The sequence below is a fragment of the Aristolochia californica genome, unplaced genomic scaffold (genome assembly GCF_029961685.1).
Source record: "Aristolochia californica isolate CCGP_79_NKW_82.1479 unplaced genomic scaffold, dmAriCali1.0.hap1 SCAF_1, whole genome shotgun sequence".
NCBI classification, from domain to species: Eukaryota; Viridiplantae; Streptophyta; class Magnoliopsida; order Piperales; family Aristolochiaceae; genus Aristolochia; species Aristolochia californica.
The window spans coordinates 46059341-46079576 of record NW_027181770.1 but is presented as its reverse complement, the minus strand read 5'-3'; positions in this window follow the sequence as shown (position 1 = coordinate 46079576).

Here is a 20236-nt window from a genome sequence, read left to right as displayed (position 1 = left end):
ACTTTGAGTTTTCGCTCTCCCTTCATCCCGTAAACTAAAAAGGCAAATAGATCACAACAAAATGAAAATTTTAGAGTTCATGTATGGAAAAAATTTAAACCAATAACAAATGTTAGTAAAGAACATTTATTCACACACCACAAATGAACACAAAAGTTTTTTTGTCCAAGTTTGGGTAATTCCACTCGTTCAGCCCTAACAACTTGAAATTTTATAAGAAAGAGATTTCCTCCACACATGCTTTAAAAATGGATAGGCATGTTTGAAACATGTTAAAGATGCAAATCACCCATGGATCCAAACCTTTTGAAGAGAATAACAAACGCTCATTAAATTCTCAAGTGAACGTGTGGTGAGATATTTACCCGAGTCAAACAAGCCATTATTTCTACCCATTTACAAAAAGTTGAGCTAATGGTCAGAGATGGTTGTACAGTGAGTTATCATGTGTAACAGGCTATATTACCCAAAGAAATGACTTATGGATTCGGAGTCAACACTCAGTTCAAAATCCCCCGCCTCCCCCTTTTTCCCGACGATTGTAGAAACTAATATATAAAAACTAAAAAGAGCTTACAATCCCTATAAATTATAGACACTCTTTGGAATTATCGCCCTCTAAATTTGTGCATTGTGCATTTCCATTTTAGATGTTCTCTTTTTTCTTAAATCAAAACTTTGAGTTTTCGCTCTACCATTATCCCGTAAACAAAAAAGGCGAATAGGTCACAACAAAATGAAAATTTTAGAGTTCTTGTATGGAAAAACTTTTAAAAAACAACAAATATATGCAAAGAAAATTTATTCACACACCACAAATGAACACAAAGGTTTTGTTGTCCAAGTTTGGGAAATTCCACTAGTTCATCCCTAACAGCTTGGAATTTTATAAGAAAGAGATTTCCTCCACACATGCTTCACAAATGGATATGCATGCTTGATACATGTGAGAGATGCAAATCACCTATGGATCCAAACCTTTTAAAAGGATTAAAAAATGCTCATTAAATTCTCAAGTGAACGTGCGGTGGGATATTTACCCGATTCAAACAAGCCATTTTTTCTGCCCATTTACAAAAAGCTGACCTAATGGTCAAAGACGATTGTAAAGTGATTTATCATACGTAACGGGCTATGTTACCCTAAGAAATGACTTATTTATTGGTTGTCAACACACAATTAAAAATCCCCCGCCTCCCCCATTTTCCCAACGATTGCAAAATCTTATATATAAAAACTAAAACAAGCATACAATCCCTAAAAATTACAGACACTCTTTGGATTTTATCCTCTCTCTACATTTGTGCATTGTGCATTTCTATTTTAGATGTACTCTTTTTTTTTAAATCAAAACTTTGAGTTTTCGTTCTCCCTTAATCCCGTAAACCAAAAAGGCAAATAGATCACAACAAAATGAAAATTTTAGAGTTCATGTATGGAAAAAATTTAAACCAATAACAAATGTTAGTAAAGAAAATTTATTCACACACCACAAATCAACACAAAAGTTTTATTGTCCAAGTTTGGGTAATTCCACTCGTTCAACCCTAATAGCTTGGAATTTTATAAGAAAGAGATTTCCTCCACACATGCGTTAAAAATGGATAGGCATGTTTGAAACATGTTAAAGATGCAAATCACCCATGGATCCAAACCTTTCGAAGAGAATAACAAACGCTCATTAAATTCTCAAGTGAACGTGGGGTGGGATATTTACCCGAGTCAAACAAGCCATTATTTTTGCCAATTTACAAAAAATTGACCTACCGATCAAAGATGATTGTAAAGTGATTTATCATGCGTAACGGGCTATATTAACCTAAGAAATGACTTATGGATTGGGAGTCAACACTCAGTTAAAAATCCTCCGCCTCCCCCTTTTTTCTGAAAATGGCAAAACTTGATATATATAAACTAAAAAGAGCTTACAACCCCTAAAAATTACAGATACTCTTTTTAATTAACTCTCTCTACATTTGTGCATTGTGAATTTCCATTTTAGATGTACTCTTTTTTCTTAAATAAAAAATTTCAGTTTTCGCTCTCCCTTCATCCCATAAACAGAAAAGGCAAATAGATCACAAAAAAATGAAATTTTAGAGTTCGAGTATGGAAAAAATTTAAAACAATAAAAAATGTAAGTAAACAAAATTTATTCACACACCACAAATGAACACAAAAGTTTTTTTGTCCAAGTTTGGGAAATTCCACTAGCTTAGCCCTAACAGCTTGCAATTTTATAAGAAGGAGATTTCCTCCACACATGCTTTAAAAAAGGATATGCATGCTTGAAACATATTAAAGATGCAAATCACCTATGGATCCAAACCTTTTGAAGAGAATAACAAACGCTCATTAAATTCTCAAGTGAACGTGCGGTGGGATATTTACCTGAGTCAAACAAGCCAATTATTTTGCCCATTTTAAAAAAGCTGACCTAACGATCATAGATGATTGTAAGATTTATCATGTGTACCGGGCAATATTACCCTACGAAATGACTTATGGCTTGGGAGTCAACACTTAGTTAATAATCCCCCGCCTCCCCCTTTTTCCCGATGATTGCAAAATCTGATATATAAAAACTAAAAAGAGTTAACAATCCCTAAAAATTACATTCACTCTATGGAATTATCTCTCTCTACATTTGTGCATTGTGCATTTACATTTTAGATGTACTCTTTTTTCTTAAATCAAAACTTTCATTTTTCGCTCTCCCTTAATCCCGTAAACCAAAAAGGCAAACAGATTACACAAAAATGAAAATTTTCGAGTTCATGTATGGAAAAAATTTAAAACAATAACAAATGTAAGTAAATAAAATCTATTCACACACCAGAAGTGAACACAAAAGTTTTGTTGTCCAAGTTTGGGAAATTCCACTAGTTCAACCCTAATAGGTTGGAATTTTATAAGAAAGAGATTTCCTCCACACATGCTTTAAAAATGGATATGCATGCATGAAACATGTTAAAGATGGAAATCACCTATGGATCCAAACCTTTTGAAGAGAATAACCAACGCTCATTAAATTCTCAAGTGAACGTGCAGTGGAATGTTTACCGTAGTCAAACAAGCCAATATTTTTGCCCAATATCAAAAAGATGACCCAACGATCATAGATGATTGTAAACTGATTTATCATGTGTAACGGGCAATATTACCCTAAGAAATGACTTATGGATTGGGAGTCAACACCCAGTTAAAACTCCCCTGCCTCCCCTTTTTTCCCGACGATTGCAAAACCTGATATATTAAAAATAAAAAGGGCTTACAATCCCAAAAAATTATAGGCACTCTTTTTAATTATCTCAATCTACATTTTTGCAACGTGTATTTCCATTTTAGATATACTCTTTTTTCTTAAATCAAAACTTTGAGTTTTTGGTCTCCCTTCATCCCGTAAACCAAAAAGGCAAATAGATCACAACAAAAAGAAAATGTTTGAGTTCATGTATGGAAAAAATTTAAAAAAATAACAAATGTAAGTAAAGTAAATATATTCACACACCACAAATGAACACAAAAGTTTTGTTGTCCAAGTTTGGGAAATTCCACTAGTTCAACCCTAACAGCTTGGAATTTTATAAGAAAGAGATTTCGTCCACACATGCCTTAAAAAAGGATATGCATGCTTGAAACATGTTAAAGATGAAAATCACCTGTGGATCCAAACCTTTTGAAGAGAATAACAAACGCTCATTAAATTCTCAACTGAACGTGCAGTGGGATATTTATCGGAGTCAAACAAGCCAATATTTTTTCCCAATTTCAAAAAGCAGACCTAACTATCATAGATGATTGTAAAGTGATTTATCATGTGTAACGGGAAATATTACCCTAAGATATGACTTATAGATTCGGAGTCAACACTCAGTTATAACTCCCCAGCGTCCCTCTTTTTCCCGACGATTGCAAAACCAAATATATTAAAAATAAAAAGGGCTTGGAATCCCTAAAAATTACAGACACTCTTTGGAATTATCTCACTCTACATTTTTGCAACATGCATTTCCATTTTAGATTATTCTTTTTTCTTAAATCAAATCTTTGAGTTTTCGCTCTCCCTTCATCCCATAAACCAAAAAGGCAAATAGATCACAACAAAATGAAAATTTTTGAGTTCATGTATGGAAAAAATTAAAAACAATAACAAATGTAAGTAAAAAAAATTTATTCACACACCACAAATGAACACAAAATTTTTGTTGTCCAAGTTTGGGCAATTACACTAGTTCAACCCTAACAACTTGGAATTTTAGAAGAAAGAGATTTCCTCCACACATGCTTTAAAAATGGAAATGCATGCTTGAAACATGTTAAACATGCAAATCACCTATGGATCTAAAATTTTTAAAGAGAACAACAAACGCTCATTAAATTCACAAGTGAACGTGCTGTGTGCTATTTACCCGAGTCAAACATGCCATTATTTTGCCCATTTACAAAAAGCTGACCTAACGATCATAGATGATTACAAAGTGATTTATCATGCGTAAGGGGCTATATTACCCAAAGAAATGACTTAAGGATTGGGAGTCAACACTCAGTTAAAAATCCAACGCCTCCCCCTTTTTCCCGATGATTGCAAAACATGATATATCAAAACAAAAAAGACCTTACAATCCCTAAAAATTACAGACACACTTTGGAATTATCACTCTCTACATTTGAGCATTGTGCATTTCCATTTTAGATGTACTCTTTTTTCTTAAATCAAAACTTTGAGTTTTCGCTCTCCCATCATTCCGTAAACAAAAAACAAAAAATAGATCACAACAAAATTAAAATTTTAGGGTTCATGTATGGAAAAAATTTGAAATAATAACAAATGTAAGTAAAGAAAACCTATTCACACACCTGAAATGAACACAAAAGTTTTGTTGTCCAAGTTTGGGAAATTCCACTAGTTCAACCCTAACAGCTTGGAAGTTTATAAGAAAGAGATTTCCTCCACACATGCTTTAAAAATGGATATGCATGCTTGAAACATGTTAAACAGGCAACTCACCTATGGGTCCAAACCTTTTGAAGAGAACAACAAACGTTCATTAAATTCACAAGTGAACATGCAGTGGGATATTAACCCGAGTCAAACATGCCATTATTTTCCCCATTTACAAAAAGCTGACCTAACGATCATAGATGATTGCAAAGTGATTTATCATGCGTAATGGGCTATATTACCCTAAGAAATGACTTAAGGATTTGGAGTCAACACTCAGTAAAAAATCCCCCGCCTCCCCCTTTTTCCCGATGATTGCAAAACCTGATATATAAAAACAAAAAAAAGCCTAATATCGCTAAAAATTACAAACACTCTTTGGAATTATCTCTCTCTACATTTGTGCATTGTGCATTTCCATTTTAGATGTACTCTTTTTTCTTAAATAAAAACTTTGAGTTTTCGCTCTTCCTTCATCCTGTAAACCGAAAGGGCAAATAGATCACAACATAATTAAAATTTTAGAATTCATGTATGGAAAAAAATTTAAAACAATAACAAATGTATGTAAAGATAACTTAGTCACACACCACCAATGAACAGAAAAGTTTTGTTGTTCAAGTTTGGGAAATTCCACTAGTTCAACCCTAATAGCTTGGAAGTTTATAAGAAAGAAATTTCCTCCACACATGCTTTAAAAATTGATATGCTTGAAACATGTCAAAGATTCTAATCACCTATGGATCCAAACCTTTTGAACAAAATAACCAATGCTCATTAAATTCTCAAGTGAATGTGAGGTGGGATATTTACCCGAGTCAAACAAGCCATTATTTTTGCCCATTTACAAAAAGATGACCTAACGATCATAGGTGATTGTAAAGTATTTGTTCATGCATAACGGGCTATATTACCCTAAGAAATGACTTATGGATTGGAAGTCAACACTTAGTTAAAAATCCCCCGCCTCCCCATTTTTCTCGACGATTGCAAAACCTGATATAAAAAACAAAAAAGAGTTTAAAATCCCTGAAAATTACAGACACTCTTTTGAATTATCTCTCTCCACATTTGTGTATTGTGCATTTCCATTTTTAATGTACTCTTTTTCTTAAATAGAAACATTGATTTTTCGCTCCCCCTTCATCCCCTAAACCAAAAAGGCAAACAGATCACAACAAAATGAAAATTTTAGAGTTCATATAAGGAAAAAATTTAAAACAATAACAAAAGGAAGTAAATAAAATTTATTCACACACCACAAATGAACACAAAAATTTTGTTGTCCATTTTTGGGAAATTCCACTTGTTCAACCCTAACACCTTAGAAGTTTAAAAGAAAGAAATATCCTCCACACATGCTTTAAAAATTGATCTGCACGCTTGGAACATGTTAAAGATGCTAATCACCTATGGATCCAAACCTTTTGAAGAGAATAACCAACGCTCATTAAATTCTCAAATGAACGTGCGATGGGATATTTACCCGACTCAAACAAGCCATTATTTTTGCCCATTTACAAAAAGATGACCTAAAGATCATAGATGATTTTAAAGTATTTTATCATGCATAACGGGCTATATTACCCGAAGAAATGACTTATGGATTGGAAGCCAACACTAAGTTAAAAATCCCCCGCCTCCCCCTTTTTCCCGACGATTGCAAAACCTGATATAAAAAACTAAAAAGAGCTTAAAATCCCTAAAAATTACAGACACTCTTTGGAATTATCTCGCTCTACATTTGTTTATTGTGCATTTCCATTTTTTATGTACTCATTTTTCTTAAATCAAAACTTTGAGTTTTCGCTCTCCGTTCATCATGTAAACATAAAAGGCAACTAGATCACAACAAAATGAAAATTTTAGAGCTCATATATGGAAAAAATTTAAAACAATAACAAATGTAAGTAAATAAAATTTATTCACACACCACAAATGAACACAAATGTGTTTTTGTCCAAGTTTGGGATATTCCACTAGTTCAACCCTAACAGCTTGGAATTTTATAAGAAAGAGATTTCCTCCACACATGCTTTAACAATTGATATGCCTGCTTGAAAAATGTTAAAGATGCAAATCACCTATGTATCCAAACCTTAGGAAGACAATAACAAATGGTCATTAAATTTTAAAGTGAACGTGCGGTGGGATATTTACCCGAGACAAAAAACCCATTATTTTTTCCCATTTACAAAAGCCTTACCTAACTATCATAGATGATTGTAAAGTGATTTATCATGCATAACGGGCTATATTACCCTAAGAAATGACTTAAGGATTGGGAGTCAACACTCAGTTAAAACTCCCCCGCCTCCCCCTTTTTCCCGACAATTGCAAAACCTGATATATAAAAAGTAAAATGGCTTACAATCCCTAAAAATTACATACACTCTTTGGAATTATCTCACTCTATATTTTTGCATCGTGCATTTCCATTTTAGATGTACTCATTTTTCTTAAATCAAAACTTTGAGTTTTCGCTCTCCCTTCATTCCGTAAATAAAAAACGTAAATAGATCACAACAAAATTAAAATTTTAGGGTTCATGTATGGAAAAAATTTGAAACAATAACAAATGTAAGTAAAGAAAACCTATTCACACACCTGAAATGAACACAAAAGTTTTGTTGTCCAAGTTTGGGAAATTCCACTAGTTCAACCCTAACAGCTTGGAATTTTATAAGAAAGAGATTTCCTCCACACATGCTCTAAAAATGGAAAAGCATGCTTGAAGCATGTTAAACATGCAAATCACCTATGGAACCAAAACTTTTGAACAGAACAAAAAAAGCTCATTAAATTCACAAGTGAACGTGCGGTGGGATATTTACCCGAGTGAAACATGCCATTATTTTGCCCATTTACAAAAAGCTGACCTAATGATCATAGTTGATTGCAAAGTGATTTATCATGCGTAACGGGCTATGTTACCCTAAGAAATGACTTAAGGATTGGGAGTCAACACTCAGTTAAAAATCCACTGCCTCCCCCTTTTTGCCGATGATTGCAAAACCATATATATAAAAACTAGAAAGAGCTTACAATCGCTAAAAATTACAGAGACTCTTTGGAATTATCTCTCTCTACAATTGTGCATTCTGCATTTCCATTTTCGATGTACTCTTTTTTCTTAAATCAAAACTTTGAGTTTTCGCTCTCCCCTCATCCGTAAACCAAAAAGGCAAATAGATCACAACAAAATGAAAATTTTAGAGGTAATGTACAGAAAAAATTTAAAACAATAACAAATGTAAGTAAGGAAAATTTATTCACAAACCACAAATGACCACAAACATTTTGTTATCCAAGTTTTGGAAATTCCACTAGTTCAACCCGAACAGTTGGGAATATTATAAGAAAGAGATTTCCTCCACACATTCCTTAAAAATGGATATGCAAGCTTGAAACATGTTAAAGATGCAAATCACCTATGGATCCAAACATTTTAAGGAGAATAGCAAACGCTCAATAAATTCTCAAGTGAACGTGCGGTGGGATATTTATCCGAGTAAAACAAGCCATTATTCTTGCCCATTTAAAAAAAGCTGACCTAACGATCATAGATGATTGTAAAGTGATTTATCCTGCTTAACGGGCTATATTACCCTAAGAAATTATATATGGATTGGGAGTCAACACTCAATTAAATATCCCCCGTCTCCCCCTTTTTCTCGACGATTGCAAAACCTGATATATAAAAACTAAAAAGAGCTTACAATCCCTAAAAATTACAGTCACTCTTTGGAATTATCTCTCTCTACATTTGTTCATTGTGCATTTCCATTTTAGATGTACTCTTTTTTCTTAAATCAAAACTTCGAGTTTTCGCTCTCCCTTCATCCCGTAAACCAAAAAGGCAAATATATCACAACAAAATGAAAATTTTAGAGTTCATGTACGGAAAAAATTTAAAACAATAACAAAAGTAAGTAAAGAAAATTGATTCACACACCACAAATGAACACAAACGTTTTGTTGTCCAAGTTTGGGAAATTTCACTAGTTGAACACTAACAGCTTGGAATTTTATAAAAAAGAGATTTCTTCCACACATGCTTAAAAAAGGATATGCATGCTTGAAACATGTTAAAGATGCAAATAACCTATGGATCCAAACCTTTTTAAGTGAATAACAAACGCTCATTAAATTCTCATGAGAACGTGTGGTGGAATATTTACCCTAGTCAAACAAGGAATTATTTTTGCCCATTTACAAAAAGCTGACCTAACGATCATAGATGATTTTAAAGTAATTTATCATGCCTAACGGGCTATATTACCCTAAGAAATGACTTATGGATTGGGAGTCAACACTCAGTTAAAAATCCCCCGCCTCCCCCTTTGTCCCAACGATTGCAAAACCTGATATATAAAAACTAAAAAGACCTTACAATCCATTAAAATTACAGACACTCTTTGCAATTATCTCTCTACATTTTTTCATTGTGCATTTCCATTTTAGATGTACTCGTTTTTCTTAAATAAAAACTTTGAGTTTTCTCTCTCCCTTCATCTCGTAAACCAAAAACGCAAATAGATCACAACAAAATGAAAATTTTAGAGTTCATGTACGGATAAAATTTAAAACAAAAACAAATGTAAGAAAAGAAATTTTTTTCACAAACCACAAATGACCACAAATGTTTTGCTATCTAAGTTTGGGAAATTTCACTAGTTCAACCCTAACAGCTGGGAATATTATAAGAAAGAGATTTCCTCCACACATGCCTTAAAAATGGATATGCAAGCTTGAAACATGTTAAAGATGCAAATCACCTATGGATCCAAACATTTTAAGGAGAATAACAAACGCTCAATAAATTCTCAAGTGAACGTGCATTGGATATTTACCTGAGTAAAACTAGCCATTATTTTTGCCCATTTAAAAATAGGCTGACGTAACGATCATAGATGATTGTAAAGTGATTTATCATGCGTAACGGGCTATATTACCCAAAGAAATCACACATGGATTGGGAGTCAACACTCAATTAAAAATCCCCCGCCTCCCCCTTTTTCCCGACGATTGCAAAACCTGATATATAAAAACTAAAAAGAGCTTACAATCTCTAAAAATTACAGCCATTCTTTGGAATTATCTCTCTCTACATTTGTTCATTGTGCATTTCCATTTTAGATGTACTCTTTTTTCTTAAATCAAAACTTTGAGTTTTCGCTCTCCCTTCATCCCGTAAAACAAAAAGGCAAATAGATCACAACATAATGAAAATTTTAGAGTTCATGTATGGAAAAAATTTAAAACAATAACAAAAGTAAGTTTGGGAACACAAACGTTTTGTTGTCCCAGTTTGGGAAATTCCACTAGTTCAACTCTATTAGCTTGGAATTTTATAAGAAAGAGATTTCCTCCACACATGCCTTAAAAATGGATATGCATGCTTGAAAGATGTTAAAGATGCAAATCACCTATAGATCCTAACCTTTTGAAGAGAATAACAAACGCTCAATAAATTCTCAAGTGAACGTGTAATAGGATATTTATCGGAGTCAAAGAAGCCAATATTTTTGCCCATTTTCAAAAAGCTGACCTAACGATCAAAGATGATTGTAAAGTGATTTATCATGCGTAACAGGCAATATTACCCTAAGAAATGACTTATGGATTGGGAGTCAACACTCAGTTAAAAATCCCCCGCCTCCCCCTTTTTTTCGACGATTGCAAAACCTGATATATAAAAACTAAAAACTGCTTACAATCCTAAAAATTACAGAAACTCTTTGGAATTATCACTCTCTACATTTGTGCATTGTGCATTTCCATTTTAGATGTACTCTTTTTTCTTAAATCAAACCTTTGAGTTTTCGCTCTCCCTTCATCCCGTAAACCAAAAAGGCAAATAGATCACAACAAAATGAAAATTTTAGAGTTCATGTATGGAAAAAATTTAAAACAATAAAAAATGTAAGGAAATAAAATTTATTCACACACCACAAATGAACACAAAATTTTTGTTGTCCAAGTTTGGGAAATTCCACTAGTTCAACCCTAATAGCTTGCAATTTTATAAGAAAGAGATTTCTTCCACACATGCTTTAAAAATGGATATGCATGCATGAAACATGTTAAAGATGCAAATCACCTATGGATCCAAACCTTTTGAAGAGAATAATGAACGCTCATTAAATTCTCAAGTGAACGTGCAGTGGGATATTTACTGTAGTCAAACAAGCCAATATTTTTGCCCTATTTCAAAAACCTGACCTAACGATCATAGATGATTATAAAGTGATTTATCATGAGTAAAAGGCAATATTACCCTAAGAAATGACTTATGGATTGGGAGTCAACACTCAGTTAAAACTCCCCTGCCTCCCCCTTTTTCCTGACGATTGCAAAAACCTGATATATTAAAAATAAAAAGGGCTTACAATCCCTAAAAAATCCAGACACTCTTTGGAATTATCTCACTCTATATTTTTGCAACATGCATTTCCATTTTAGTTGTACAATTTTTTCTTAAATCAAAACTTTGAGTTTTCGCTCTCCCTTCATCCTGTAAACCAAAAAGGCAAATAGATCACAACAAAATCAAAAATTTAGAGTTCATGTATGGAAAAAATTTAAAACAATAACAAATTGAAGTAAAGAAAATTTATTCACATACCAGAAATGAACACAAAAGTTTTGTTGTCCAAGTTTGGGAAATTTCACTAGTTCAACCCTAACAGCTTGGAATTTTAGAAGAAAGAGATTTCCTCCTCACATGCTTTAAAAATGGACATGCATGCTTGAAACATGTTAAACATGCAAATCACCAATGGGTCCAAACCTTTTGGACAGAACAACAAACGCTCATTAAATTCACAAGTGAACATGTAGTGGGATATTTACCCGAGTCAAACATGCCATTATTTTGCCCATTTACAAAAAGCTGACCCAATGATCATTGATGATTGCAAAGTGATTTATCATGCGTAATGGGCTATATTACCTTAAGAAATGACTTAAGGATTGGGAGTCAACACTCAGTTAAAAATCCCCCGCCTCCCCCTTTTTCCGGATGATTGCAAAACCTGATATATAAAAACTAAAAAGAGCTTAAAATCACTAAAAATTAAAGACACTCTTTGGAATTATCTCTCTCTACATTTTTGCATTATGCATTTCCATTTTAGATGTACTCTTTTTTCTTAATTAATAACTTTGAGTTTTCGCTCTTCCTTCATCCCGTAAACCAAAAAGGCAAATAGATCACAACAAAATTTAAATTTTAGAGTTCATGTACGGAAAAAATTTAAAACAATAACAAATGTACGTAAAGAAAATTTATTCACACACCACAAATGAACACAAAAGTTTTGTTGTTCAAGTTTGGGAAATTCCACTAGTTCAACCCTAACAGCTTGGAAGTTTGTAGGAAAGATTTTTCGTCCACACATGCTTTAAAAATTGATATGCATGCTTGAAACATTTTGAAGAGACAAATCACCTATGGATCCAAACCTTTTGAAGAGAATAACCAACGCTCATTAAATTCTCAAGTGAACGTGCGGTGGGATATTTACCCGAGTCAAACAAGCCATTATTTTTGCCCATTTACAAAACGCTGACCTAACGATCATCGATGATTGTGAAGTATTTTATCATGCATAACGGGCTATATTACCCTAAGAAATGACTTATGGATTGGAAGTCAACACTCAGTAAAAAATCCCCCGTCACCCCCTTTTTCCCGACGATTGCAAAACCTGATTTAAAAAACTAAAAGGGCTTAAAAGCCCTAAAAATTACAGACACTCTTTGGAATTATCTCTCTCCACATTTGTGTATTGTTCATTTCCATTTTTTATGTACTCTTTTTTCTTAAATCAAAACTTATATTTTTCGCTCTCCCTTCATCTCGAAAACATAAAAGGCAAATAGATCACAACAAAATGAAAATTTTAGAGTTCATGTGTGGAAAAAATTTAAAACAATAACAAATGCAAGTAAATAAAATTTATTCTCACACCACAAATGAACACAAAATTTTTGTTGTCCAACTTCGGGAAATTCCACTAGTTCAACCCTAATAGCTTGGAATTTTATAAGAAAGAGATTTTTTCCACACATGCTTTAAAAAGGGATATGTATGCTTGATTTATCATGCGTAACGGGCTATATTACCCTAAAAAATGACTTATGGATTGGGAGTTAACACTCAGTTAAAAATCCCCCGCCTCCCCTTTTTCCCGACGATTGTAAAACCTGATATATAAAAACTAAAAAGAGCTTATAATCTCTAAAAATTACTGACACTCTTCGGAATTATCTCTCTTGACATTTGTGCATTTTGCATTTTCATTTTAGGTGTACTCTTTTTTATTAAATCAAAACTTTGACTTTTCGCTCTCCCTTCATCCTGAAAACTGAAAAAGCTAATAGATCACAACAAAATGAAAATTTTAGAGTTCATGTATGGAAAAAATTTAAAAAAATAACAAATGTAAATAAAGAAAATTTATTCACACACCACAAATGAACAAAAAAGTTTTGTTGTCCTAGTTTCGGAAATTCCACTAGTTCAACACTAACAACTTGAAATTTTATAAGAAAGAGATTTCCTCCACACATGCTTTAAAAAAGGATATGCATTCTTGAAACATGTTCATGACGAAAATCACCTTTGGATCCAAACCTTTTTGAAGAGAATAACAAATGCTCATTAAATTCTCAAGTGAACATGCGGTGGGATATTTACCCGAGTCAAACAAGCCATTATTTTTGCCCTTTTACAAAAAGCTGACCTAATGATCGTAGATGATTGTAAAGTTATTTATCATGCATAACAGGCCATATTACCCTAAGAAACGACTTAGGGATTTGGAGTCAACACTCAATTAAAAATCTCCTGCCTCCCCCTTTTCCCGATGATTGCAAAACCTGATATATAAAAACTAAAAAGAGCTTACAATCCCTAAAAATTTGTGCACTGGAATTATCTCTCTCTACATTTATGTCTTGTGGATTGTGCAATTCCATTTTAGATGTACTCTTTTTTCTTCAGTTAAAAATTTGAGTTTTCACTCTTCCTTCATCCCCTAAACAAAAAAGGTAAATAGATCACAACAAAATGAAAATTTTAGATTTCATGTATGGATAAAATTTTAAAAAATAACAAATGTAAGTAAAGAAAATTTTTTGACACACCACAAATGAACACAAATGTTTTGTTGTCCAAGTTTAGGAAATTCCACTAGTTCAACCCTAACAGCTTGGTATTTTTTAAGAAAGAGATTTCCTCCACACATGCTTTAAAAATGGATATGCATGCTTGAAACATGTTATTGATACAACTCACCTATGGATCCAAACCTTTTGAAGAGAATAACAAACTATCATTAAATTCACAAGTGAAAGTGCGGTAGGATATTTACCCGAGTCAATCAAGCCATTATTTTTGCCCATTTACAAAAAGCCGACCTAACGATCATAGATGATTGTAAAGTGATTTATCATGCGAAACGGGCTATATTACCCTAAGAAATTACTTATGGATGGGGAGTCAATACTTAGTTAAAAATCCCCCGCCTCCCCCTTTTTCCCGACGATTGAAAAACCTGATATATAAAAACTAAAAAGAGCTTACAATCCCTAAAATTTATAGACACTCTTTGGAATTATCTCTCTACATTTGTTCATTGTGCATTTATATTTTAGATGTACTCTTTTTTCTTAAATCAAAACTTTGAGTTTTCGCTATCCCTTCATCCCTTCATCCCATACACATAAATGGCAAATAGATCACAACAAAATGAAAATTTTAGTGTTCATGTCTGGAAAAAATTTAAAACAATAACAAATGTAAGTAAAGAAAATTTATTCACACACCACAAATTAACACAAACGTTTTGTTTTCCAAGATTGGGAAATTCCACTAGTTCAACCCTAACAGCTTGGAATTTTATAAGAAAAAGATTTCCTCCACACCTGCTTGAAAAATGGATATGAATGCTTGAAACAAGTGAATGTGCAGTGGGATATTTACCCGAGTCAAACAAGCCATTATTTTTGCCCATTTACAAAAAGCTGATGTAATGATCATAGATGATTGTAATGAGATTTATAATGCGTAACGAGCTATATTACCCTACGAAATGACTTTTGGATTGGGAGTCAACACTCAGTTAAAAATCCCCCACCTCCCCCTCTTTCCTGACAAATGCAAAACCTGATATGTAAAAAATAAAAAGAGCTTACAATCCCTAAAAATTTGTGCACAGGAATTATCTCTCTCTACATTTGTGCATTGTGCAATTCTATTTTAGATGTACTCTTTTTTCTTAAATCAAAACATTGAGTTTTAGCTCTCCCTTCATCCCTAAAACTAAAAAGGCAAATAGGTCACAACAAAATGAAAATTTTAGAGTTCATGTATGGGAAAAATTTAAAACAATAACAAATGTAAGTAAAGAAAATCTATTCACACACCACAAATGAACACAAAAGTTTTGTTGTCCAAGTTTGGGAAATTCCACTAGTTCAACCCTAACAGCTTGGAATTTTATAAGAAAGAGATTTCCTCCACACATGCTTTAAAAATCGACATGCATGCTTGGAACATGTTAAAGATGCAAATCACCTATGGTTTCAAACCTTTTGAAGAGAATAACAAACGCTCATAAAATTCTCAAGTGAACGTGCGGTGGGATATTTGCCTGAGTCAAACAAGCCATTATTTTTGCCCATTTATAATGAGCTGACCTAACGATCATAGACGATTGTAAAGTGATTTATCATGCCTAATGGGCTATATTACCCTAAGAAATGACTTATGGATTGGGAGTCAAAACTCAGTTAAAAATCCCTCGCCACCCCCTTTTTCCTGAGGATTGCAAAACCAGATATATAAAAACTAAAAAGAGCTTACAATCCCAAAAAATTACAGTCCCTCTTTGGAATTATCTCTCTCTACATTTGTGCATTGTGAATTTCCATTTTAGATGTACTCTTTTTTCTTAAATAAAAACTTTGAGTTTTCGCTATCCCTTCTTCCCGTAAACCAAAAAGGTAAATAGACCACAATAAAATGAAACTTCTAGAGTTCTTTTCTGGAAAAAATTTAAAACAATTACAAATGTAAGAAAAGAAAATTTATTCACACACCACAAATGAACACAAAAGTTTTTTTTGTCAAAGTTTGGGAAATTCCACTAGTTCAACCCTAACAGCTTGGAATTTTATTAGAAAGAGATTTCCTCCACACATGCTTTAAAAATGGATATGCAAGCTTGAAACATGTTAAAGATCCAAATCAGCTATGGATCCAAACCTTTTGAATAGAATAACAAATGCTCGTTAAATTCTAAAGTGAACGTGCGGTGGGATATTTACCCGAGTCAAACAAGCCATTATTTTTTCCCATTTACAAAAAGCTGACCTAACGTTCATAGATGATTGTAAAGTGATTTATCATGCGTTATGCGCTATATTATCTTAAGAAATGACTTATGGATTGGGAGTCAACACTCAGTTAAAAATCCCCCGCCTCCCCCCTTTTCCCGACGATTGTAAAACCGGATATATAAAATCTAGAAAGAGCTTACAATCCCAAAAAATTACAGACACTCTTTGGAATTATCTCTCTCTAGATTTGTGCATTGTGCATTTCCATTTTATATGTACTCTTTTTTTTTTCAATCAAAACTTTGAGTTTTCGCTCTCGCTTCATCTCGTAACCCAAAAACGCAAATAGATCATAACAAAATGAAAATTTTAGAGTTCATGTTTGGAAAAATTTTAAAACAATAACAAAAGTAAGTAAAGCAATTTTATTCACACACCACAAATGAACACAAACATTTTGTTGTCCAAGTTTGGGAAATTCCACTAGTTCAACCCTAACAGCTTGAAATTTTATAAGAAAGAGATTTCCTCCACACATGCTTTAAAAATGTATATGCCTGCTTAAAACATGTTAAAGATGCAAATCACCTATGGTTCCAAACCTTTTGAAGAGAATAACAAACGCTCATTAAATTCTCAACTGAACGTGCGGTGGGATATTTACCCGTGTCAAACAAACCATTATTTTTACCCATTTACAAAAAGCTGACCTAACGATCATAGATGATTTTAAAGTAATTTATCATGCGTAACTGGCTATATTACCCAAAGAAATGACTTATGGATTGGGTGTCAACACTCAGTTAAAAATTCCCTGCCTCCCCCTTTTTTCAAACGATTACAAAACCTGATATATAAAAACTAAAAATAGCTTACAATCCCTACAAATTACAGACATTCTTTGGAATTATCTCTCTTAAAATTTATGCATTGTGCATTTCCATTTTAGATGTACTATTTTTTCTTAAATCAAAACTTTGAGTTTTCGCTCTCCCTTCATCCCATAAACCAAAAAGGCAAAATGAACACAACAAAATGAAAATTTTAGAGTTTATGTATGGAAAAAATTTAAAACAATAAAAAATGTAAGTAAACAAAATTTATTCACACACCACAAATGAACACAAAAGTTTTTTTGTCCAAGTTTGGGAAATTCCACTAGCTTAGCCCTAACAGCTTGCAATTTTATAAGAAGGAGATTTCCTCCACACATGCTTTAAAAAAGGATATGCATGCTTGAAACATATTAAAGATGCAAATCACCTATGGATCCAAACCTTTTGAAGAGAATAACAAACGCTCATTAAATTCTCAAGTGAACGTGCGGTGGGATATTTACCTGAGTCAAACAAGCCAATTATTTTGCCCATTTTAAAAAAGCTGACCTAACGATCATAGATGATTGTAAGATTTATCATGTGTACCGGGCAATATTACCCTACGAAATGACTTATGGCTTGGGAGTCAACACTTAGTTAATAATCCCCCGCCTCCCCCTTTTTCCCGATGATTGCAAAATCTGATATATAAAAACTAAAAAGAGTTAACAATCCCTAAAAATTACATTCACTCTATGGAATTATCTCTCTCTACATTTGTGCATTGTGCATTTACATTTTAGATGTACTCTTTTTTCTTAAATCAAAACTTTCATTTTTCGCTCTCCCTTAATCCCGTAAACCAAAAAGGCAAACAGATTACACAAAAATGAAAATTTTCGAGTTCATGTATGGAAAAAATTTAAAACAATAACAAATGTAAGTAAATAAAATCTATTCACACACCAGAAGTGAACACAAAAGTTTTGTTGTCCAAGTTTGGGAAATTCCACTAGTTCAACCCTAATAGGTTGGAATTTTATAAGAAAGAGATTTCCTCCACACATGCTTTAAAAATGGATATGCATGCATGAAACATGTTAAAGATGGAAATCACCTATGGATCCAAACCTTTTGAAGAGAATAACCAACGCTCATTAAATTCTCAAGTGAACGTGCAGTGGAATGTTTACCGTAGTCAAACAAGCCAATATTTTTGCCCAATATCAAAAAGATGACCCAACGATCATAGATGATTGTAAACTGATTTATCATGTGTAACGGGCAATATTACCCTAAGAAATGACTTATGGATTGGGAGTCAACACCCAGTTAAAACTCCCCTGCCTCCCCTTTTTTCCCGACGATTGCAAAACCTGATATATTAAAAATAAAAAGGGCTTACAATCCCAAAAAATTATAGGCACTCTTTTTAATTATCTCAATCTACATTTTTGCAACGTGTATTTCCATTTTAGATATACTCTTTTTTCTTAAATCAAAACTTTGAGTTTTTGGTCTCCCTTCATCCCGTAAACCAAAAAGGCAAATAGATCACAACAAAAAGAAAATGTTTGAGTTCATGTATGGAAAAAATTTAAAAAAATAACAAATGTAAGTAAAGTAAATATATTCACACACCACAAATGAACACAAAAGTTTTGTTGTCCAAGTTTGGGAAATTCCACTAGTTCAACCCTAACAGCTTGGAATTTTATAAGAAAGAGATTTCGTCCACACATGCCTTAAAAAAGGATATGCATGCTTGAAACATGTTAAAGATGAAAATCACCTGTGGATCCAAACCTTTTGAAGAGAATAACAAACGCTCATTAAATTCTCAACTGAACGTGCAGTGGGATATTTATCGGAGTCAAACAAGCCAATATTTTTTCCCAATTTCAAAAAGCAGACCTAACTATCATAGATGATTGTAAAGTGATTTATCATGTGTAACGGGAAATATTACCCTAAGATATGACTTATAGATTCGGAGTCAACACTCAGTTATAACTCCCCAGCGTCCCTCTTTTTCCCGACGATTGCAAAACCAAATATATTAAAAATAAAAAGGGCTTGGAATCCCTAAAAATTACAGACACTCTTTGGAATTATCTCACTCTACATTTTTGCAACATGCATTTCCATTTTAGATTATTCTTTTTTCTTAAATCAAATCTTTGAGTTTTCGCTCTCCCTTCATCCCATAAACCAAAAAGGCAAATAGATCACAACAAAATGAAAATTTTTGAGTTCATGTATGGAAAAAATTAAAAACAATAACAAATGTAAGTAAAAAAAATTTATTCACACACCACAAATGAACACAAAATTTTTGTTGTCCAAGTTTGGGCAATTACACTAGTTCAACCCTAACAACTTGGAATTTTAGAAGAAAGAGATTTCCTCCACACATGCTTTAAAAATGGAAATGCATGCTTGAAACATGTTAAACATGCAAATCACCTATGGATCTAAAATTTTTAAAGAGAACAACAAACGCTCATTAAATTCACAAGTGAACGTGCTGTGTGCTATTTACCCGAGTCAAACATGCCATTATTTTGCCCATTTACAAAAAGCTGACCTAACGATCATAGATGATTACAAAGTGATTTATCATGCGTAAGGGGCTATATTACCCAAAGAAATGACTTAAGGATTGGGAGTCAACACTCAGTTAAAAATCCAACGCCTCCCCCTTTTTCCCGATGATTGCAAAACATGATATATCAAAACAAAAAAGACCTTACAATCCCTAAAAATTACAGACACACTTTGGAATTATCACTCTCTACATTTGAGCATTGTGCATTTCCATTTTAGATGTACTCTTTTTTCTTAAATCAAAACTTTGAGTTTTCGCTCTCCCATCATTCCGTAAACAAAAAACAAAAAATAGATCACAACAAAATTAAAATTTTAGGGTTCATGTATGGAAAAAATTTGAAATAATAACAAATGTAAGTAAAGAAAACCTATTCACACACCTGAAATGAACACAAAAGTTTTGTTGTCCAAGTTTGGGAAATTCCACTAGTTCAACCCTAACAGCTTGGAAGTTTATAAGAAAGAGATTTCCTCCACACATGCTTTAAAAATGGATATGCATGCTTGAAACATG